This window comes from Lygodium microphyllum, chromosome 7 (assembly GCF_053477565.2).
Source record: "Lygodium microphyllum isolate KBCC chromosome 7, Lygodium_microphyllum_v1.1.10, whole genome shotgun sequence".
Classification (NCBI taxonomy): Eukaryota; Viridiplantae; Streptophyta; class Polypodiopsida; order Schizaeales; family Lygodiaceae; genus Lygodium; species Lygodium microphyllum.
The window spans coordinates 54,563,609-54,588,545 of record NC_141141.1 but is presented as its reverse complement, the minus strand read 5'-3'; the positions used below and the strand labels follow the sequence as shown (position 1 = coordinate 54,588,545).

Below are 24,937 nucleotides of genomic sequence, written 5' to 3'. Positions count from 1 at the left end.
AATTGAAGAGGCAACATCCTCATGGTTGTAGGCACAAATGGAAAATGGGGAGTGCACATTTTGGTCAATTGCCATCGCATGCGTTTGATTTGAACTTGGAGAATCCTCACGGCTGTGGGCACAAATGGAAGATGGGGAGTGCACATTTCGTTCAATTGCCATTGCATGCCTTTGATTTGAGCTTGGAAAATCGCCACTAGCGATGAATCTCCATCGGATTTCATAGAAAAAGATCCTTAGAGATGTTGTGCATGCGTTCATGTTAGATGGGCATCCTCTATGTGGTGAGGTTCGGTAGGAGCAAGTGTATCAATTGGAGATACTTTGTGAGAAGCCATGGTCGTGAGAGAGAAGGAATGGACCAAGAGAGAACAAGATTGAGAGAAAAAGATATAACGGGAGAATATATGCTGATTAGAGCGCAGAGAGAGGCCCCATGTGCATTGTATTGCTGCCCATCAAATGGCATAGGCTAAGGTTGCTGCCCATCTGCTTTTGTAGCATGTGTGGAAATTCAGGACGTGAATGCTTGACATTTGAGGTCCAAGCATAACATCAGAAATTTCTGGGCGTTGAGCAACCTGTGCCAATGCTCTCACTGCATTCATCAATTGCATCTGAAGCATTGCATTTGTGTCGTCTTCCTTTAGCGACTCAAAAGTTTCACTAGAAGGAGATACATTTATCTATGCAGTATCAGTTGCATTAGTGTGCTGCTTTCCAGCATTGACATAACCTTTAATTGAACTTGCACTATGCAACAATTACTCCTCAGCAAAGGAAAATAGGCTGCCATCACTTGCATCTCGTTCCTTGTGAGACATCTTTGCGGAATTTCTGAAAATTCATTGCTGTACATTGAGTTAGAACAAGCCAAAACTTGTGTGTACATGCACATTGCACCGTAAGACAAATGGAGCTCACCCCCTTAGGAAAGATAGTGATGTCCCGACAACAGAACCATGAAAGTGGCCTCTAGATCTAATCTATAGGGCAGTGATTATAAACTTAATTATACAATTTAACATATGAAATAAATGACACAAAGAACTTGAGAGCCAATGTGCTCTTACATGGTAGATAACGCTAGATTAGCCCTCAAGGTGAGTGTTTATCGTGAGGATGCGTAATTTTTAACACTTAACTTTGATATTATTAAGTTGTATACATGTGAGGTACACATTTGAAACGCAAGTAAACTAAGTGATAATAAAACCTTAGCAACCTTGGTGATTAGTGGGTGACATAGTTGCACTCGTACGTAGTACGAACTGGTTCGTACCAAAAAACTACTTTTTTTTTGGGTTTTTTTTTGGGCGTGGTTGTTGTTATTGGTGGTGGTTTGGGTTGTTGACTATTGTTGTTGTGGTGGTGGTGGTGTTTTTGTAGCCTTGATCGATCAACCAAGAAAGGGGGTGGAAGCTTGATTAGACTCTTCATACATGTTTTGTTATGATTTATCCTAGAGCCAAAGGCCATACATAAGGTATTCAAGAAGTTCCAAACGTTTCTAATTGATGTACCATCATTTTTCACAATATGTTAGTGTCATCAATAAATAAATTCAGCACCATTTGAGAATCATCAAGTAGCTTAATCCTATTGATTTTACCTTTGTTCACAGCTCATTTTGCACCACCCAACCCAAAGCATTAGTACACATTGCTAATAAAACTAGGCCAGAGGATAGCTTGGCCTAATGTACCTTCTGAGAGTACACGAATTAGTGAATGTACCATGGGTAGCTACTTTAGCCTTAGCAATGCCAAACAAAACTATAACAAAATTCATAAATCTTTTACCAAAACCTTTGGTGGTTTGTTTGGTAACTATTGGTCTCACAGGTCATTTTGGCCTCTTGTAGACGTTAATAAAGCATCTCATGTCATTTCATCTCTCTCTCTCTCTCTCTCTCTCTCTCTCTCTCTCTCTCAACCTTCTCTCTCTCAAGCATACATGCCTCTTATTTATATGATAATTCATGTATGATGTATCCACTCCTATGTATGTACTTGTAAGTTGTAGCGCATGTTGCGCATGCGGCATATGCCATAGAGGTTTTGGCGTGTTACCCTCAAGTATTCATCTTATATACTCCAATAGCATTGCTATTTAGACTTTAAACATATGTTCTATTATCTATAGTTCAAAATAATGAAGTTATTTTTTTTTTCGTACTAATATCGTACTGTAGCTTATAAAATCTTAAGGTACCATTTAGTACTGTATTTAATTGTATCGTACCGTACCGTACTTTTCGTACCTGACAACTATGGTGGGTGACATTGGCAAAAGTTGTAATAAGTTATGCTTGATAGGTACTAGGTGGTATCCGGTGTCAAACCTTGGCCTAGAATATTTAATTAGCCATTAGTGTCACTGGTGACACTAGGGAATTGACATTAATTAATTAATTAATACTAATTTAATGCTAATGAGTGCTTTGGATCACTTCAGTGATAAATTGGCCTAGGCAATCTAATCGTTGGCTAGTCAAATTATTTTTCTCAACCATAATTTATAAATTAATTTAATAAAGCTAGAAATTGTTTTGGAAGATTGCCACATGGCAAAATTGCCCATGCAAGTGGAAAAACATTTTTGGAGAGAGAGAGAGAGAGAGAGAGAGAGAGAGAGAGAGAGAGAGAGAGAGAGAGAGAGAGAAAGAGAGGTTTTACGAAAAAAAAGAGAGAGAGAGGTCTGCAAAAGGCCAATGTGGCCTATGAGACAAAAACCAATACATCTATATCCAATGTCATCTCATCATTGTAAAGCTCAAGTGAAGTAACATGAAATAAATGTATCCTAATATGAGGCTAAGATATTCTAAAATCAAAATGAATCTAAAAACTGAAGACTATGTATATATATTGTGCTCTGCAAAGTGCAATGGCTTGGTTTGTGACTCCTTGGCATGATGTAGATATGGTCTTAATAGATGGGGCTAGATCAACTAAGCTAGTGGTACCTATAGAATTTGATATGTGAAAGAAGTTTGTCACTGGCCTTTGCCTGAGTCCTTTTGGGTGGGATGGTCTCCTATCTCGTAACAATGTTGTGTGGCGTCTTTGGAGCTCCAGGTGAAAAAGTGTGAGATGTGAGAGAATGCACATAGATCGAAGCTCAGCTGAGTACAATTGACAGTGAAGAGAGTGTGTGAGAGAGAAGATATGACTCCCAATGCAATGATCAAAGAGTGTAATGTGCAAGTACAAAGTACAACCCTTAAAACCTTAGGGTTGCTAAAGTGTGTTCACACCCAAAAGGTGTAAAACACGACAAGTGTCCAAATTGTGTAACATAGATACATAAAATAAAAGAGAATAAATTTGGGGGAAAAAACCTCTCGTAAGGAGAGTAAAAAATGCTTCAGTATCCATAGTAGCAAAGAAATGCATTTCTTTGAGTTTAAAACTTACGAAACGTTTCTTAAAGTAAGAAATGTTTATGACAATAAAAAAGTCACTTAAAAAAAAAAGGGGGGGACCCAAAAACATGGGTATTTTGACAAAAACTGTTGGGCAATGTTAAACATGATCATGATGATGAGTAATGACTCATGAGGACTCAAGATTTTGGATGATAGACTTACTTTTTGGGGATTTTGTTTAGTTATTGGACTCTATCAATCTAGTGTCTAGATTATATTCTTGTCTTGAGAGTTGATTATTTTACGACTTAAGTCTCATTTATGAGTTATTTATGATATATTATGATTCATTCTGGATTTTGACATTTTATCAGTTTGTTTTGGAATGAGAATAATGATGTTGCAACTTGACTCGGTCCATATTGTACATGAGCTATTTACATGTTTATTTCAGTTTTCTTTGTGTGATATGTATGAATCATAATGTTTGAGGTTTGAACCATAGTATAGCTTGTCTAAAGACTAACTTTGACATAAGTCAATAATGGTCATGGATATGTAATGTATTATTCTCAATTGACTCTCATGTATTATCACTCAAGCTCGATTGGCCTTTCTTTGTTTAAGAGAGAGTTCCATAGAGGTTTAAAATCTATTTTCCTAGTTAAAACTATTTAAAAATCCCTATATAAAAAAACCCACGCTTTTTATTTTATCCCCTTTTGAAAGAAACTTACAAAACACGTTTCTGACGTTTCGTTTCTAAACATTTTTGACTTTTCTGGCTAATGTGCTAGTATCCTATTGAGGATCACTGACACTCCTCTGTGAGTGTAAGTGTGAGTCAATAGCTTGCCAATGTGACATGCGTTTGCGGTGCATATATTTGCTGAGGGCTGAAACTGAAAACTGAATGTTTGGCCTTGTGTTGCATAAGTAAATGAGACATCCAATTGCTAGAGCATACGTATGGATATCAAACAAATCACTGTCATCATACAAGGACAAGCTGAGTCCAGTCTCCATTGGTGTACAAACTGGCTTGCAATCCTGTAAGCCAAACCTCTCAAGAAGTCTACCAATGTATCTAGACTCTGATAATCCAATGCCTCTAGCATCACGAATGAATTGAATGCCTAAATAATAGTGCAAAGGCCCCAAATTTGACATCTCAAAAGTTTGCTGCAAACTTTATTTGAATGCTAAAATCTGATCAACATGTGTCCCTGTGAGCAGAAGATCGTTAACATAAAGACATGTGACTAGCAAGGATTCCCCTTCTTTACATACGTAAAGTCGATACTTTGATGAGCTGTTAATGAACCCTTGGTTGAGTAAAATGTATCAATTTTTGTATACCAAGCTCAGGAAGCTCACTTCAAACCATACAAAGCCTTTCTCAGCTTGCACACTTCTTCTTGAAGTTTCCCATGTAAAAATGCAGTCTTAATACTAAGCTGGTGCATAGTCCAACCATAATGGGCAGCCAAAGCAACCATAGACCGAATGGTAGTCATGTAGGATGTAGGAGCAAATGTCTCATCACAGTCAATGTCTTTTGTGTGTAGCCTTTGGCCACAACCCTAGCTCTATACTTGTTAACGGATGTTGTGCTAAGAATTGATCTTAGCCACTTAAACAGCCCCAAAACATGCTTATTTTAGGCTTATTTTAGCCAAAACCCTAAAACGGGGAGCAGATCGAGAGAGTTAAGTGGGAGAGGATCTAGAACCCTAATTTTCTATAAATTGGCAGCCAACCCTCCACTCTTGACAGGAATCTCGTTTTTGCAGGTTTCAGGTGTTATCAGCTTGCTACCCACACCCCGTTCGCAGAGGACATCTCAGCCCTTGTTGTCCATCACTGTTCCCTATAGTCTGACGCTTGTTTCTAGCCCTCCACACACTAATTCCTACTGTTTCTGCCCGGCAACTGACTGCTGATCATTCGCACTGCTGTCGTATAGCCTGCCATTGTTGGGGGTAAAGGCGCCTCCGCCGTGCCGCCCCGTGTATTACTACACTGACAGTACCCGCCACTGCACACTGCAGGTGGCGGGCGCCCGTCACGTCACTTTATTCTTTATTCTTTTAGTGACAGTTTGAATAAAGGAAGGCCCGGTCACACATTGTGACCGTTGGAGTTCCCATTTCTTGTCTCTCTCTTTCTTGCTCTTGCTCTCCCGCCATAGCTCGCGTGCAAGCTTCGATCCTTCTCACCTTTCAATTGGTATCAGAGCTTGGCATTCTCTTGCTCGAGCTCGACTCCGTGCTTCCCGACCTTCGCATCGACTCGCTTCACGCATTGGGTCTCCATCCCGGCCTTCTTGAGCTTCATCAGAGCCTTGCCCTTGAGGTATTGCTTTAGCATTTGCAGGCATTTGAGTGTATTCTCAGTTTGAAACAGGGCAGGAACAAAGGGCAGCCACTCTTCTTGAGCTCCATAGCTCATATCTTCCCTCCCCTTTGCATTGGGCCTTCATGGCTTGGTATGTGCCTACCTTGGGCCATCATTGAGCCCCCCCCCACACTCAACATTCAGCCACGTTGATCAGCAGCCATTTTCCAGCAACTCACGCTGATTTCAGCGCACCTATTCAGCCCTCCCGTCCTCACGTGTTGAAGCTGCAGCCACTTGATCTTCATCAAGCCCTTGTGTGTGGCCTATTGGGGCTTATTTTGGACCCCCCCAACCATCATAACTCCACGTGATTGGCAGCAGCACTCCAGGCCTCAACACGCTGAATATGGCGCCCATTTTCAGACTTTGACCTCCACGTTTTACAGCTGAATGCTTTGTTGCTCATGGAGCACTCATCATTGGCCTATTTGGAGGGCATTTGAGCCATTTTTTGGATGCCATTTTGATACTTTGGCTTGACATTGAGGTTGGGAGCTGATCATTCTCAGTTTTGAAACTGTCATTCACTGCATAACAGTGCTGGAAACAGGGCAGCACCCCTGACACTGACATTTGTTGCTTATGCCTCATTCCATTGGAGCTATTTGATGCCCGTATGCGGTCTACTTCCTACCTGGATGTATTGGGGATGTATGCATTTGGTTTGACCATGATTTTGGCTTGAATTCGGGGCTGAAATCTACTGTTTAGAACAGTAAATACATGCTGGAATAACAGTGGGCTGAAGGTACTTTACATGCTTTGGCACTTACCTACCGATACCGGATGTATGCTTTGAGCTTTGGCATGATGTCTCTGATATTTGGGGACGACTTGGAGCATATGTATGAGATTATGGGATGCTTTTGAGCTTTGCATTAGCTCCGTCTACTGGCATTTGGACCGACTTGGCATGCTCGTGGACCGTCTATGCCTCATGTCTCTGCTTGACAGTTAGGCTTTTGCATTACATGCTTTGGTTCGTGACATATGCTATTTGGTTCGTGTATGCCATACCGACATTTGGAGCTTGGATTTGGATGTATTTGAGCATTCCCGGCTTACTTGATCACTAATCTTGGTTGCTATTTGGATGTCATTGAGTTGACCGAGAGCTTATTTGGGCTTATGTATTGCTTCATGGTTAATACGACCGGTGCTTCATGTATGTCATGCTCTCTTGGATGCGCTTGATGCATTGACGGGGTCACTTATCACTGGTGCTTTCTCTTGGGTTGTTTGAGCTTCTGAGCTCGCTTTGTACGCCTTTTGTGCTAGTGGGAGCATTTTACATGCTTGCTTGACCTTTGACAGTTGCATGCTATTGGAGCACTTACATGTATTTGGAGCAGTTTATGTCTTGAGCAGCTACATACGTATTGAGACTTTGGGATCATACTCCGATCTTTATGGATATGTATTGATGTACTCTTGGTTCACAGGATGCTTTTGAGCTGAGTCTCATATTTGGATCTTTCTCTTTGAGCAGACACCTATTTGTGTCAGGTTTTGGCAGTTACAGGAACACTTTGCCTAGAGTGTCTGGGGGTGTGCCTTTCACTGGCAGATGTTATTTTGACATGCTTCGGTATTGAGCTCATGTTCTTTTCACTGTCATTGGCCTTGCTTATGTCCGTTTCATGCCGGCTTTGGACCTAGCATTGTTTGCTTGACATTGGATCCTATTTTGGGACAGTTTGCTCTCTAGACTGCATACCTGCAATTTATTACAGCAAGCAGTTATTGGTGGACTGAGGTGTACTTTTCATGCTGAAATATCCTGATTTGGTGTATCGCACCTAGTACTAAGTGGGCAGCAACTTTTGGCACACTTTGCTCGCCCTTTGGACCCCGTTTTGGTCATTTTTGGGCATTTTCTGCAGTAAAGCCAGCAGTTTTACATTGTCTGTGCATTTCCAGCCTGCATTATGGCGTCCTCTTCGACTGATAATGCCATATTTAACATCACAAAGTTGGATGGTACCAACTACTCTTATTGGAAGAGTCAAATTTGGCAGGTCTTGGTGCAGAAATCTCAGATTAAGCCACTTCGGTTGAGTGGGGAGCAGCCTGAAACTATGGACAATGACGACTGGCTTGAACTTGATGAGCTATGCAAGTCCACGATTGTATTGTCTCTCACTGAACAGGTACATTATAATGTATTTGAGGAAGCACAGAGTGCATGGGATCTATGGAATAAGATCAAGAATCTTTATGATAAGAAAAGTCCGGCGAGTCAGATGTACTGGTTGAAGCAGCTTATGGATCTGCGCATGAAGGATAATGCGACTATGTCTGCTCACTTGAGCCAGTTTTTCTATACTGAAGAACCTGACTTCGCAGAATATCACCTTTGGAGAGGAAGTAACTCCTATTTTCTTGGTTGGGACTCTGAATGAGTCATGGGATGTATTCCGCACTGCCCTATGTGCCTCTAGTGCTACTTTGAAACTGAATGATGTTGAGAGTGCTCTTCTGCAGGAAGAGGTTAATCGCAAAAACTTGGATGCCTCTCGTGTTTCACATGCTTTGACAGTTAGAGGCAGGAATGACAGGAATGATCGTGGTAATAATCGTGGCCGTGACTTGCAGAAGGGTCGGTCTAAATCTCGTGGAAAGTCGCATAGTAAGTCGCGTGGGCGCAACGCTAATGTCACTTGTTATCATTGTGGGAAAAAGGGCCATATCAGGCCACAGTGTCATGAGTTGCGCAATGAGAAGCGCAAGGATAAGGGCAAAGAGAAAGTGCAAGAGAAGTCCTCTGATCGCAGCATAGTACCTGCGAAGTCCAGCGTCAAGATTGAAGAAATTAATGTCATGCAGACCGAGGATTCCGATGGTAGTGATGAGTTCATACTTGCAGCTAGTTCTTCTGATGCTTCACACTTGACTGAGACACCTAGTATGTATGCACAGTGCTGGTTATTGGATTTAGGTGCGTCCTTCCGTGTGACGCCTTACCGTGAGTGGTTTCACTCTTACCGTACTGTATCTGGATCAGTCAGACTTGGAGATGATAGGTCTCTTGATATTGTGGACTGTGGAGATATTCAGTTGTAGTTTTCCACTGGCAGTTCCTTTTTGCTCAGGGATGTACGTCATGTACCTGCGCTTACGCGCAGTCTTATGTCTGCAGGACAGTTGGATGATGCAGGGTTTCATGTCTGTTTTGGGGATTCTGCCTGGAAGATTACCAAAGGCAGACTTGTGCTTGCTAGAGGCGCCAAGGCTGGCAGCCTCTATCCTCTTGTTGTATCTGGGTCTTCTGTAGACCATGTTTTGGCAGTGGGCTCTATTCCACATGTGTCACTTTGGCATGCCCGTTTGGGGCATATGTCTTTGAAGGGAATGAAAATGTTATCTGGTTTGCAGTATCTTCCGCCTTTGGACTATGCACGTTCTGACTCGTGTGATCATTGTCTTTATGGTAAGCAGAATAGGTCTACGCATAAGAAATCGGGTAGGCCACGCATGAGTGAGCCCTTGGCATTGGTGCATTCCGATGTTTGTGGGCCTATGCCTTGCATGTCTATGGGTGGCGCGAAGTACTTTGTTACCTTCATTGATGATTTTTCTAGGAAAGTGTGGGCTTATCCCATAAAGCAAAAGTCCGATGTCTTGGCAGTCTTTCAGCGTTGGCTTGCTCTTGTTGAGAACCAGACTGGGTGTAGGCTGAAATGCCTTAGGACTGACAATGGGGGAGAATATGTCTCACGTGCTTTTGAGCAGTTTTGTGATGACAGGGGTATTAAGCGTCAGTTGACCGCCCCTTACACCCCACCCCAGAATGGTTTGGCTGAGCGCATGAACAGGACTATTCAGGAGCGTGTGTGCTCTATGCTTAGCCATGCAGGTCTATCCCAGAGTTTTTGGGCTGAGGCAGTTAGTACGGCAGTGCATGTCATAAACCGATCGCCTTCCAGTGGATTGGATTTCCAGGTTGCAGAGGAAGTTTGGGCTGGTAAGCCACCCTCTTATGCGCATCTCCGTGTCTTTGGATGTGAGGCATTCTGCTATGTGCCCAAGGACAAGAGGAGTAAATTGGATCCAAAGAGCATTAAATGCATATTCCTTGGCTATGGTGAGTCAGGAGAGATGGGCTATCGCCTATGGGATCCGCAGGCGCGGAAAATAGTACGCAGCCATGATGTCGTCTTCCATGAAGACAAGATGCACAGGCAACCTGAGAAGGTGGTTGAGATCCGCAGAGTGATCTTTCAGGAGGAGCCTAGAGCTCTAGCACAGCTAGTAGTACAGCCTGCAGCAGTTCCTCCACAGGGCTAGGGTGTTGGACAGGCAGTTAGACAGGCAGCAGAGCCTGCGGTGAGACGGTCTGCTAGAGATAGACGTCCACCTGACAGATTTCAGCCCTCTATGCATTATGTTTTGGTTACAGATGCAGGAGAGCCTTTCACTTATGATGAGGCTATGCGCAGGGGTGACAGTCACTCCTGGGAGAGGGCTATGCAGTCTGAGATAGACTCCCTGCATAAGAATGAGACTTGGGATTTGGTTGCCTTGCCTAAGGGCAAGAAGGCAGACATTGGGATGCCGTGAAGGGTATCATGAGGTACCTGAAGGGCACAGCAGATATGTGTATTTGCTATGGCAGCCAGGATACAGGGGTCGTGGGGTACACTGACTTCGATTATGTAGGACATGTAGATAGTAGGAAGTCCACTTCTGGCTATGTATTCACCTATGCTGGAGGGGCTGTCTCTTGGATGTCCAGGGTTCAGAAGTGTACGGCTTTGTCTACCACTGAGGCCGAGTATGTTGCAGCCACTGAGGCTTGCAAGGAGGCCATATGGCTAGGCCGTCTAGTTGCTGACCTTGGGATTGATGCTATACCTACACTGCATTCGGATTCTATGAGTGCCATTCAGTTGGCTAAGAATCCGGTCTTCCATGCGAAGATAAAACACATTGAGGTGAGGTATCACTTCATACGTGGTGTTGTGGAGGACAAGTCTGTTGACCTTGTCAAGATCTCCACTGACGAGAATCCTGCAGATCTGCTCACGAAAAGCCTCACTACTGAGCGCTTTGCCTTCCTCAGGAGATTGATGGGTATTGGATGAGATGTTGCCTTTCCTCATCCCTTGTACCTATGTACATTTGTACTATCTTTTCTTTTTTCTTTTCTCTCTCACTAGGGCAGATTCACCTTTAAGTGGGAGGTTGTTGGGGGTAAAGGCGCCTCCGCCGTGCCGCCCCGTGTATTACTACACTGACAGTACCCGCCACTGCACACTGCAGGTGGCGGGCGCCCGTCACGTCACTTTATTCTTTATTCTTTTAGTGACAGTTTGAATAAAGGAAGGCCCGGTCACACATTGTGACCGTTGGAGTTCCCATTTCTTGTCTCTCTCTTTCTTGCTCTTGCTTTCCCGCCATAGCTCGCGTGCAAGCTTCGATCCTTCTTACCTTTCAGCCACATCAACAAACTGCTGCGTTTGCAGGTCCTAGCTGCCGCCCTGACAATTTTCTCTCTCTTGCTGCAGTCGTTGCAGTTTTTCTCTCTCCTTTAGGCTATCCTGCCTGCGTTTTTAGTCTTTCTCTCTCCTCACTGCTGTTTGCATCAGATCCAGTTTCTCATTGCTGCGTTTGTTGGTGTTCGATATCTGAAGGCTACCTTGCTGCAATTCAGGATCCGTTCGGAGTACGGCACACTCTCCAACTCATTACCCCTGCCCTAATCCTTGAGATACAGGAGTTCGAGGTACAGTATTCATTCACTGCATATTGTGTTTGCTGCATGAGCATCGCATTATTAGTAGTCATATCATTTCATTTATTCACTGTGTTTATTGTCTCTGAGTTACCCTAACCCTAACTGTGTTCTTTTATCCGTCTGTGCTTTGTCGTACGGTTTCTGTTTATGCTTCTGTGTTAGGGTATTTTCTTTACATGGTATCAGTGCCTAGTACTCTCTGAGAAACCTAGGCCTTTGATCTGAGAGCTCTTCGCAAGAAGCAAGAACAAGAGTAGGTTCAAATGACTTCAAACACATCAACACCGATTCTGTCTCCAGAACAGCCTATGCCGAGAATCGATCGAGAGTGGGCCGATCAGCTTGCTCCACAAAGTTCCGACATGGTGAAAGACACATCTGAGTATATGGAAGAAAAGATAGGCAAGCTGACCTTTGAAGAATATAAACTGATCATAGCCTATCGATGAAAAAAGATTGAGGAGCTCGACCGAAGGATTGCCCTTCAAGAAAAGCTTCTGAATGAAGGTATGCATGATTTTCACTCTTTAGATGTTGCGCGTAAGTGTGATGATGTTGCAAGGCCGTCGAGACCTCCATCAGGGATCGGCCCCCCACTTAGAGAGCAAGATCCGGAGTATTTTCCAAAATTTCAGACTTTTCCGTTCTCTCCGGTGCAAGGTACTTTTGATTCGTCTTTTGTGCCTTCTTCTTTTACCTCTTCTGTTTTGCAATATATTGGTAGAGATCATGTGGAAGAAAGAGTCCAGTCTGTTGACTATGGAAAAGGTCCTCTTGAGGACCAATTCTTGTATGTTAACACACGTCGCGGGGATTATAAGAAAAAGTTAGGTACTTCTTTTTTTGCCCTTTCTTCTTTTTCGTCTACTTCACATAATTAGAATGAATTTGGTGTTCCTTTCACTTCATTACATGGTGTATCATCATCTTCACAATTTCATTTTCAATCTTTAAATGATTAAAATGAACAAAAAGAATTTGCACCTCATACATCTCACTTTCAAAACCCACCCATTCCACCACATTCTTTCGCTACTTCACCACTTTCATTTACACCATTTACATTTCCATTTAGGACACCTCATGTCGCACCGCACATCACATTGGGGGGTTATGGAAACATAGGCACATCCTTTAGGATCTCATTCTTCCCTCAGCCGGGTGGTGTTCCTCCTATCTCATATACACTTTCGGAATCACTGCAGCCTGGGTATCCCACTCAGTCTCTCCCGATTATGGATTAGTTGCCTCCACAGTTTGCCTCCATGGCATTGCCTAGTGGACCTTCTGGTCATCCTGCTGTGTCCCAGCCTCAATTTGGACAAGGCTATCGTATCCCAGTGTCTCCATCTACACCGGCACCTTATGGAAACATTCATGTTCCAGTATCTCTGTATCAATTGGTACTCATTGGACACGCACAGCCTCCTTCTGCCTAACCACCTCTTCCCCCTCCCTCTTTCTCTTATCAGACACACCCACCTCCATCATCTTTCCCACCATCATCTTACACCACCTACTCGACACCTCATGGTTTTAGCTCATCTTCTGCCAAGAATGCATTTAATGACAAGACTCGTTTTAACGGGTCAAACTTTACTACTTGGTCGAATTTGATGAGACATGTCCTTGACTCACAGAACCTATGGGATCTTGTGCAGGGGTTGGAACCCCAACCCGATCTCGCCTTTGTTCCGTACGAGGTCATCCGCTCATGGAAGGCTAGGAATGCCTCCGCTTGTGTTAGCTGATGCAAGGCTTATTGCCTGAGTTTCATTCTCAACTTCCATTTTGACTTAGCGTCAGAGCGATGGGCACACTTGACTAACCGCTATGCGGCTCGGGATAGGACTCGTCATATTAATCTTGACCATGAGCTTCAGCTTTTAAAAATCACTGACCGGGATGACTTGAAAGTCAAGTTGGCTGAGTATCAGCATCTCCTCGCTGAATTCTCCACTACGGGGACTCTCAAGTCCTCTGACAATCAGGTCACATTGTTCCTAAATAAACTCACTAAGAAATACTTCAATTTTGTGGAAGGAATAGTTTCAAAGCCTACCATGCCTACATTCTATGAATTTGAGTGTCAACTGTTGCGTTACGCACAGTTGTTTGATCAGTTTCATATGAATTCCTGTTAAGAGGGGGCTTTTCTTGCTCATTCTCAGAAAGGGCAACAAGGAAAGGGCAAACCAAACCAAACCTCCACTCAAAATCAAAATCAAACTCAAAAGCTAAATCAATCTGGGGATTCTTAAGGAAACTCCCAGTCATAACTTAAACCAGGGTGATAGAATGTACCTAAAAAAGAATAGGTATTGTCAACATTGTCAAAAGGTTGGCCATTTTGATGAGGAGTGTCGATCAAAGGCACGAGGCACATCACCAAAATCTAAGTCTCAAACCCTTGCCCCTTAGTCGGGTAACCCCCAACAGGGGAGGCAGGGTGATGGCAAGGGGCAGTTTAAAGGTCAGACTCACATTGGCACCGCACAGCCATCTCAGTCGATAACGTTCTCAACTCCAGAGGGCTTGTCAGACTGGTCTGTAGAGGCCCACATTGTCTTCGTAGAGACATCTGATGCGAGTCTCGTTCACATCTGTGAGTTGCCTCCTGACGAGGTTATTGCAGAGGCCCACTTGTCATAGCCGAGCACTTCAGCTTCAGTTTGGATTGTGGATAGTGAAGCTACACATCACATGACTGCTATAGAGGACATTTTCCGTACCCGAGCCCCTGCAGCCGGGCGGGTCCGTGTAGGAAACAACTCCTCGATCAAGATTCAGGCTCAAGGTTGTGTCAGGTTTGCCACTGACAAGGGTCCGGATATGGCTTTGCTGGACAATGTATATCATGTCCCTCAGCTTAGGGTGAACTTGTTATCTGTTCAGCAGCTTTGCCGGTTGGGGCGAGCAATTTTCTTCACAGTGACCACAGTCGAGGTCCTTGACTCTTAGACTGGTTTAGTGATTGCTCGTGGTAAGGCACAGCCTAATGGCCTATACCACATGATACACTTTCTCACCGAGCCGATTGCCGAGGGCTCCATGTTCCATAGCTTCCAGGCCTTAGCCACATCTCGGAAGTCTACATACAATGAGCGTCTTTGGCATTTTCGCTTAGGGCATCTTGGTTATGACTCACTTTATGAGTTGTCACACTGTGAGCTGGTTGAGGGCCTTCCACGCCTGAAGCTAGCTCGAGATGTTTGTAAAGCCTGTCAGCTCGGGAAGCAACACCATACCCCATTTTCTCAGCAGTCTACACATATAGCTGAGGAGTCTCTTAGATTGATTCACGTTGATCTTTGCGGGCCGACATCCACTGCCGCTTTGAACAGCGCGCTATACTTCTTTTTGATACTGGATGATCATTCTCAATACATGTGGGTGTACTTCCTCAAGCATAAGTCAGATGCTTTCACATATTTTTCTACTTGGGTGCTGCTGGTTTATAACCAGACTGGTCGTCGTGTCGGGTGCATGAGGAGTGATAGAGGTGGTGAGTTTATCTCCCACGAGTTTTCCGAGTTTCTACAGAAGCATGGCATTTGTCGCCAACTCACCTTTACCAACTCCCCCTCTCAGAATGGAGTCATAGAGCGTAGGAACCGCACAGTCATGGAAATGACACGCTCTATGCTGTTCGCAGCAGAGCTTCCTGAGCGCCTTTGGGTTAAGGCTGTTAACACTTCGGTGTATATCCTCAACCGGTGCCCGACTGCGGCTCTTCCTCAGAAGACCCCGCATGAGGAATTTTTTGACTCTTGGCCTGTTATTTTCCATTTCAGAGTCTTCAGGTGTCGTGGGTACACACATACGCTTGATGACAAGATAGGTAAGCTTACTTCTTGAGTTGATCTCCTTATTTTTGTGGGATATTCCTTTGAAGCAAAAGCCTATCTTTTGTTCGATCCTCGGACAAACAAGGTGACGGGATGTTGTTTTTGACGAGAAGGATACCCTAGGACAGCCTTGGATGCACATACCTATTGTTCTGTTGTAGGAAAACTTCTTCGGTTAATTCATACTAGGCCGGATTTAGCTTACTCAGTTAGCATACTCAGTCAATATTTCACAGCACCTAGGATGTCACATTGGATTGCATGTCTTCGTGTGTTGCGTTATTTGCGGTGTACTTTTTCTTATGGCTTGACATAGGGTTTTGATTTATGTTTGCAGGGGTACACTGATTTTGATTGGGTAGGAGATCTTGACACCCGGCGTTCCCATTGCGGCTGCCTCTTTACCTTGGGCACGGCTTCCATTTCTTGGTCCAGCCGTAAGCAAGAGACGGTGGCGTCTTCCACGGCCGAGGCTGAGTACCGGGCTCTCTTCGATGGCACCACCGAGGCCATCTATTTGAGGAGTTTACTGGCGGCGCTTCATTTTCCATGTGACTCTCCCACATATGTCTACTGCGATAACTAGAGTGCAATTGCCCTTGCGGGCAATCCGATCATCACACCACGGATACGGCATGTGGGAGTTCACTTCCACTTTTCCAGAGAGCAGGTTGATCTAGGTACTATTCGCCTAGAGTTTGTGCCTTCATCAGATAATTTTGCAGATATCTTGACCAAAGCGGTCAACTGGCCGGTTCTTCAGTACCTGCTACCTAGGATCGGCTTGGGTATACCCTTCCCTACTTCTTCAACTTGATAGGGAGAAGGTGCTTCCCTCTTACTTTCCCTTCCAGTTTGAGAGGGGGTGGCTTCTACTCTTGATCGTGACAGTGATGATGCTTACAGTTTTTAGACATTACATTCACTTATTCTTTTATATTGTATTATGGGCATTTGTAACTTCATCCGCACTGTTAGGATGACCTGATTGTAAAAGGGCACTTGGACAAGTGAACAATTCCCTTGCAAGGGCACTGTCCCAGTGGCACCGTTGCATAGCATATTGCATGAGCATGACATCTTGCATCTCCCTTTGCATTACCCCATGCATTGGCATTCTGTTCATGTAAGCATGCATATGTGTGCATTTATCCCTTTTCGGTCTTTTGGAGTGGTCGACTCTAGGATCCATCATATTTGTAGCATAACACATGACAGTTCTCCTATAGGCAGTTTTCCTACCCTTGCTTGCTTGTTTTGCTAAGCCCACCATATTTTTTTTGCCTTTCCACATATTCACTACATGATTGGCACATACACACATTTTTTCTTATTCTTAGGCACTTATCTTAGTCAGTGCGAGAGATTGGATTGCTAGTTTTGTGCTTGACTTGGGTTTAAAGCTCTCTTTATCTTTTCCTATCTGTCACTTAATTGGCCGTTGCCCCTATATCACTTATGTATTTTCAAAGCATTAAAAAAAAAAAAAAAAAAGTCCATCGATTCTATCCGCCTTTGTAGGACTTGGTAGGCCCTTGGGTAGCTGTCGAGTACCCTTGGTTCGATGTCCTGGCTTCTCTGGGGTGATCACTTGGGCTCCCTTGGTAAGATAACCATCGCCTCTATAGTCTTGGTAGGGCACTGGGCAGTCGACGTGCACCCTTTGTTTGATACCTTGATTGCTTTGGGATGGGATGCCTTGGGGTAAATCAAAATTTAGGCTGGCGTACTTTTCTCGCTCTATTTTGGGCTTGAGAGGAGATGTTGTGCTAAGAATTGCTCTTAGCTACTTAAACAACCCAAAAACATGCTTATTTTAGGCTTATTTTAGCCAAAACCCTAAAACGGGAAGTGGATTGAGAGAGTTAAGTGGGAGAGCATCTAGAACCCTAATTTTCTATAAATTGGCAGCCAATCCTCCACCCTTGACCCGAATCTCGTTTTTGTAGGTTTCAGGTGTTATCGGCTTGCTGCCCACACCCCGTTCGTGGAGGATATCTCAGCCCTTGCTGTCCATCACTGTTCCCTACAGTCTGGTGCCTCCTCTAGCCCTCCACACGCTGATTACTGCTGTTTCTGCCTGGCGACTAAAGGCTGATCATCTGCACTACTGTTGTACAGCTTGCCACATCAGCAAACTGCTGCGTTTGCAGGCCCCAGCTGCCTCCCTGACAGTTTTCTCTCTCTTGCTGCAATCGCTGCAGTTTTTCTCTCTCCTGTAGATTGTCCTGTCTACGTTTTTAGTCTTTCTCTCTCCTCAATGATGTCTGTATCAGATCAAGCTTCTCATTGCTACATTTGCTGGTGTTCGATATCCGGAGGCTGCCTTGCTGCGATTCGGGATCCGTTCGGTGTACAACACACTCTCCAGCTCATTACCCCTGCCCTAATCCTTGAGATACAGGAGTTCGAGGTACAGTATTCATTCACTGCATAGTGTGTTTGCTACATGAGTATTGTATTATTAGTAGTTATATCATTTCATTTATTCACTGTGTTCATTGTCTCTGGGTTATCCGAACCCTAACTGTGTTCTTTTATCAGTCTGTGCTTTGTCGTACGGTTTCTGTTTATGCTTCTTTGTTAGGGTATTTTCTTTACAAGGGATACATGTGCATTCCTTTTCAACTTATAGACCCACTTTTTACCAATGGTTTTCTTCCCAACAGGCAAGGTCACTAAATCCTATGTTTGATTCTTTATGATAGAATCAAACTCGGCTTGCATTGCTGCCATCCAATGTACGCTTTATTGTGCATCCTCAAAACATTCAGGCTTCTCATCATCAAGTGTATGTGCTGCCATAACAAACTCCATTGAATTTACATTATCATGTAGACGAGCTTGTCTTCTTGTACGACCAACAATAGGAGCAACAAAATGACTATCTTTCATAGTTTGGAAGTACCATCTAGGTATTTGCCTAGCTTCCTGACTGTGTAAAGCTCTTGTTGAGCTTCAAATTCAGCATCTTGCTAAATATTCAGATCAACTAGAGGCTGATTTTCTGCATTACTCAATGGAGTAGCTGGCTGAACATTAAGTTCACTTATTCAAGTTACAACTGTATCACCAAAAGAGCATACATTTGGCCATCTCCATGAGTGACCGATTCTTCCTCTCTGCAACCCCATTTTGTTGTGGAGTATAAGTAGTATTGTACTGATGGACAATGCTATTCTACTTCAAAAAATTATTCAGCATGGAAGAGATGTATTCCCCTCCTCGCTCCAAGCGGAGAGTCTTAATCCTGCAGTTAGATTGGTTTTCAGCAAGTGCTATAAAAGCCAAAAATGCATCATACACCTTTGACATTTTTACCAAAGAGTAGACCGAATAAAAATGACTAAAGTCATCAATGAAAGTGACAAAATAATAACAGCCACCCAATCACTTTGTCTGCATAGGGCCACATACATCGGAAAGCACAATATGTAATCTGGCAGTTGCTCTAAAAGCAACATCACGAGGAAACAAAAAACAATGCATTTTTCCCAAAATGCATCGCTCATATATATGCTTAGGAGTGTTGGGTGTAAAGTCCCTTCGTCTCCTCGTCTCCATGTAAATAGACTTAGGGGTGTGAACACACCCTTAATGTACCCTAACATATAAATACATTCTTTTTATTCTATGTGTACTATCACATCGGTACACCTATCTATGCGTTCACTCTTCCTCTAACTCTCAGCTCATCTCTGCTCTTTAGCTAACGCTTTGACCTTGCACGCCATTGCGCACTCTCACCCCTTCAAACTGGTATCAGAGGGCGACGGTCCAAGCTCGCAGACAAGACAGGTGCAAGCAATAGCCAGCACTCAGTAGTCGTAGGCAAGGGGGAATAATCAAGTAGAACAGACGGCAGGTCCATTGTGGACCAGTGAGCAGCAGCGGGCAGTAGAAGGTGTGATGGAGCGTTAGACGCGGGCGTCAAATGAGTGTGAGACAAGCATCAGACCGAGGCGTGATGGCGGGCAAGACAGGTGACGCGCGTCAGACGGGCGCGACGACGGGCGTGACGGCATCAAGCGGTGGACTTGCGACACACCAAGGACACCAGGTGTAGCGCGACCTGCACGGGCGGCAGTTTGGCAGGCGTCACGTTGCCTGACAGGTCACAGATCTGAACGCCGGGTCAACGGACCCATATTTCCTTTTTTTTTCCGGAAATATTTGAGATTATTTTTACCTCCTCTCTTTTGGATGTTCCCACGTGCAAGCACAATGCGCAGATTTAGGCCCAGAAATTTGGGGCTTTTCCAGATTGAGTGCTGCTCATGCAAGATCGAGGCATCTGCGTTCAGAAATTGCAGACATTGTGCGCGTTTGAATTGGGGATTTTGCCAAATTTACTGAAATTTGCTCATCCGAGTGAAATTTCTCAACGTTGGACCCATAAAATTTGGGGCTTTTGCTGTATTGGCGAAATTTTGGTCAGTTGAGTTAGATTGGCTGACATTGGTGCACAATTGGACTCGAGAAATTTGGGGCTTTTGCAAAATTTTGAGAAATTTTGCTAAATTTGCCCGTTTTATGCTTTCGGGAACATGTATTCATGCAATCAGGGCAGATTGGTCAGTGAAATTTTAGGGTTTTTTACTGAAATCTGTGGATATTGGCAAAGTTAATGCGTGAAATGCACTTTGGGAATATTTCTGAAACAATCTTGTTGCCATAAGTAGAGTGATTTGAGCATTTTTATCTCCCGCTTGTGCGATTTTGGAGAAATTGCAGAGAATTCTTGGTGTTTTGGGGTATCACAAGTTGATACGAGCACATATGTATGCAGTTCACATGTTGGGCAGCTCCCGTTGAGTTGATGTATTGCTGATTATTCATGTTGCAGCAGTCTTAGTGATCATTTGCAGATCTGGGATTGGTGCAGATGTATTTATGGTGATATTGCTGAAGTGGGAGTTATCTGGCAGTGATGTATGCATTTATTGTATACTGAAATTGCAGTCATACTGCTGAAAGTCATTCATTCTACTGCTGTACATGTACTTGGACTGAATCTTGCTATTATTTGCTAAAAAATTGGGCTGAAATCAGCTGAATATTCAGCTCATTTTTGTTGTCATAAATTGCAGCATTGAATTTCTGGTGTACTGCTAAAAAATGGCTGCAAATGCTTCTAGCAGCAGTGACACAAAATCCCTCTTTGAAATCAAGAGGTTTGATGGCACTGGCTTTGACTTGTGGAAGGATAGGATGCAAGGCATTTTGTTTCTCAAGGACTGTGAAGATGCTCTCTTGGAGACTAAGCGTGCAGCTATGACAGATGTGGATTGGGCTAGACTTAATAAGAAGGTGCATACATTAAGATGGCAGTGTCTGATGATGTACTTACAGACATCAAGCGTCTTGATAGAGGTCATGCTATATGGAAAAAGCTTAAGGATACTTATGACAATATAAATCCTGTGAATCAAGTGCATCTTATGTGTAAACTTGTGAACATGGAATTGGATGAGTCTAAGCCAACATCTGAGGATTTGAGTGCTTTCACAGGGGTTTTGAGTCAGTTGTTGCAGGACTCTGGTTTGACTGCTTTCGATGATAAATTGAAAGCTATTTTCTTATTGATGACTTTGCCTAACAGCTGGGAATCTTTGGTTGTGTCACTTAGCAACAACCCCGCTTTGACTTTTGATGGTGTTAGAGGTTCAATCGTCAATGAAGAAATCAGAAGAAAGTCTAGTGGTGAAAGCAGTGGCTCGGCTTACCATGTAAGAGGCAGGTCTGAAAAGAGGGGTAATGTAGCGAGTAAAGGGAAAAGCATAAGCAAAAGCAAGGGCAAACAACAGAATGTCACATGCTATCATTGTGGGCGTAAAGGGCGTAAAAAGCCCGATTCGGATACTTCAAGAAAGAGCAAGAAAGAAAGAAATAGCAGGGTAAGAAAAAGAAAGATGATGACAACTCTTCCTCAAAAGAAGTTGCAAAGACAAATGTTGCATCGAGTGTGGTCATTGAAGAGCTTCCTGACATTGAAGGATACTTGTTGTAGCCTCATGTAATGATGCAGATATTATGGCAGCAACAGGTGATATGCACATCACCAAAAAGGAGGTAATTGATGTCAGAGTGCAGCGGTGCGGAAGCGTAGGACTGAGAGAGAGAGAACGCAGAGAGAGAAGGGAGAGAAAGAGACAGTGTACACTGAAGATCTGCTGTATAAAGAATGCTGAATACAAAGATATACACGGGCGCAGTGCGCTGGACTGCGTGTCTCCACCTCGACGATGCGACCTGCTGTCCACCTCGAAGTCTGCTGCAGTCTGCACTGTCTGCTGTCTGAAATCTGCGAACAGAGACAGAGATCTGCACGGCACCGGTCTGTAATCTGCGATAGAGAATGATCGGTAGACTGCTGAAAAACGTCAGCAATAAATAGGCGAAAAACTGCCTGGAATGGGGCTCAAAACTGGGGTGCAGCCTGGTAAAAGTGGCTGCAGGCAGTCGGACTGCCACGTGGCAGTCCGACTGCACAGTCCGACTGTGCAGCAGTGCTGCTGGTCCGACTGCTGCAGCTGGACAGGCTATGATCTCTGACACCCCCTCTCAGAGCCTGGATAGGGCAGAAGCCTGAGGGATCTGGAATGTTGCCGAAGTAGAGCCTGAGGAAGCGCCTTCGTAAACAAATCCGCAAGATTATCCTCCGTCTTGCAATACTCCACAGTGATGGTCTCATCCAAAAGCTTTTCTCGGATGAAGTGGTACTGGATCTCAATGTGCTTCGTCCGGGCATGAAAAACAGGTTTCCTTGCCAAGGCAATGCAACTCTCATTGTCACATCGCAGCAATGTAGGACGAGTCTGGGGGCACCCAAGCTCCTCCAACAGTCTCCGAAGCCACACAACCTCGCATGTGGTGGAAGACGCGGCCCGATACTCCGCCTCAGTAGACGAAAGGGCTACCGTGGGCTGCTTCTTGCTACTCCAAGAAATAACACCTGCACCCAAAGTAAAACAGTAACCTGTTGTAGACCGCCTGTGGTCCACGTCACCGGCCCAATCCGAGTCGCTCCAACCTGCAAGTACAAGATCTGACCCATCTGTCCCTGCGGGGTAATGAATCCCCAAATCAGACGTCCCCCTCAGATACCGAAGTATCCTCTGAGCAGCCTGCCAATGCACCGTCTTAGGTTCACTCATGAACCCTGCCAAGAGCCCAACAGCAAAACATAGATCAACCCTGGTTTTGAGAAGCCAAACCAAAGACCCTATCAACTGTCGATAGCGGGAAGCATCCGCCAAAGGAGAAGCTGAGTGGGAAGTGGCCTTCCAGTTCGGATCCATAGGAGTAGAGAGGGCCCGACAATCTTCCATCTCAAAAGACACCAAGAGCTCCTGTACATATCTCTGTTGGGAGAGAAAGATCCCCCTCTGAGACTGAAAAATCTCATGTCCTAAAAAGAAATGGAGTAGCCCCAAATCCGTCATCTCGAATGTCCGATGTAAAGCTGACTTTGTCTCCTGGACCTGCTGTGCATCATCACCTGTGACAATCAAATCATCAACATATAATACAAACAGCACACAACCATCCTCGGAAGTGTGAACATACAGCTGCGGATCGGCCTTGGACCGCCGATATTCCAACTGAGTCTGGAGGAACGAATCAATCTTCTCGTTCCAAGCTCGCGGGGCCTGCTTGAGACCATACAGGGCCTTCTTCAACCTGTAGACTTTCCCGTCCGAAGAACCAAAGCCAGGAGGCTGCTCAACGTAGATCTCCTCCTTCAAATCACCATTCAGGAAGGCCGACTTCACATCCAGCTGATAAACAGGCCATCTCCTATGGCCAGCCAAAGCAAGAACAGCTCTAATGGCTGCCATACGAGCTGTAGGGGCAAAGGTGTCATGACAGTCAATCCCTGGGCGCTGGGCAAAACCCTTAGCAACAAGGCGAGCCTTGTGTTTATCCAAAGTACCATCACTGAGATATTTGGTCTTGAAGACCCACTTGACTCCAATCACCTTCTTCTTCGGGGGGCGTGGCACAAGTGACCAAGTGCCATTCCTCTCAATAGCCTCCAACTCAGCTTCCATAGCTTTCTTCCATGGGGCGGACTGTAAAGCCTCCTTCACGGAGGTGGGCTCTCGATCCTGCATAACTCGGGACATCAAACAATAATTGGAGCACACAAGCTCCGAAGAATGCGCCTGGTGCCTCCGTGACCGCCGCGGACCATCCTGCGGTCCCCACTCCTCAGGAACCCCCTCGATCCCTGAATCACGGAGTGTGTCACGGGCCCAGCGAGGAGAAGGCCGAACCTCCCCTCGTCGTTCTCCATCAGTAGAAGACTCTGGAATGTCCACCGGTGGTAACTCCTCAGAAGGATCCGGTGGAACAGTAGACTCTGTGTCAGAAACAGAATCATAATCAAACGGCACAGGCTCCAGTGGAACTGTAGAAGGAGCCAAACTCTCCCCTGGATCTCCAAGAACGGGATGCTCCTCACCCGTTGAAGAAGCTGGAACCTCCACAAACCGCACATCACGGCTAGTATATACATCCCGCTTGACGGGATCATAGAGTCGGTAGCCTTGGGACTGGGAGCTGTAGCCAACAAATACCTGTTTGCGGGAGGCCGCTTCGAATTTGTCACGGTGAGCTTTGGGAATGTGAACATAGGCATCACACCCAAAGACCCGAAAGTAAGAAACATCTGGCTTCGACCCAAAATACGCCTCAAATGGAGTCATCCCTTCCACGGCCGAAGTAGGAGATCAATTAAGAATGTGGACTGCAGTAGCCACAGCCTCGGCCCATAGAACCTGGGGGGTCTGTCGGTGCTCCATCATGGTGCGCGCCATCTCGATCACACTGCGGTTCTTCCGTTCGAGAATACCATTTTCTTGTGGAGTATTCGTATTGGCAAACTCCTGGTGAATTCCTCTATCTGCACAAAACCGAGCAAATTCATTAGAGACAAATTCACCTCCCTTGTCGGATCGCAAGGTCTTCAACTTCCGGCCTGATCGGTTCTCCTCAAAGAGAAGCCAATCCTTGAAGTGCGAGAAAGCTTCTGATTTTAGTGCCAAAAAGTAGGCCCATGTCATCCTGCTATAGTCATCCACGATCAGCATGAAGTACGAGCTCCCACGCAGGGACTCATTCCTCATAGGGCCACATAGATCCGTAGATACTAACTCCATCGGTGAAGTAGACCGCCGCGAAGCGGTGTGGGGAATGGCATCCCTATGCTGCTTCCCCCTTATGCAGGAGACACATGGCTGCTGGCTCACCACTATATCCGGCAACCCTCGAACAAGCTGTCCCCGTGACGCCTTCCGAAGATAGTCATAGTTCAGGTGACCAAACCTAGCATGCCATAATTCAGACTGTGACTGTGAGGTAAGAAGAAGAGTAGAGAGGGCAGTGGAAGACTTCAGTTTGTAAATGCCGTTCTCCTCATATCCAGATGATAGAACCTTCCTCGATTCACGATCAAGGACTCGCACTGTAGAACTGTCAAACTCCACCAGAAGACCAAGAGAGCAAATCTTATGGACTGAAAGGAGATGGTACCCCAATCCTGGTACATGCAAAACCTCTGAAGTATGGGTGCCACCT

At 44.8% G+C, this 24,937-nt stretch overlaps 1 protein-coding gene across 5 annotated transcripts in view; it reads left to right on the top strand.

Annotated features, from left to right (window-relative positions):
- Nucleotides 1-24,937, top strand: part of URH2 (uridine-ribohydrolase 2) — a 235,457-nt gene that overhangs the window by 11,693 nt on the left and 198,827 nt on the right. Inside the window, exon 2 of one of the 5 annotated variants that reach the window (XM_087681374.1) lies at nt 1,390-1,486. The exons of the other annotated variants lie outside the window; for them this stretch is intronic. The gene's annotated coding sequence lies outside the window, so the exon portion shown is untranslated. The remainder of the gene's footprint in view (nt 1-1,389; nt 1,487-24,937) is intronic. 5 annotated transcript variants of the gene reach the window in all.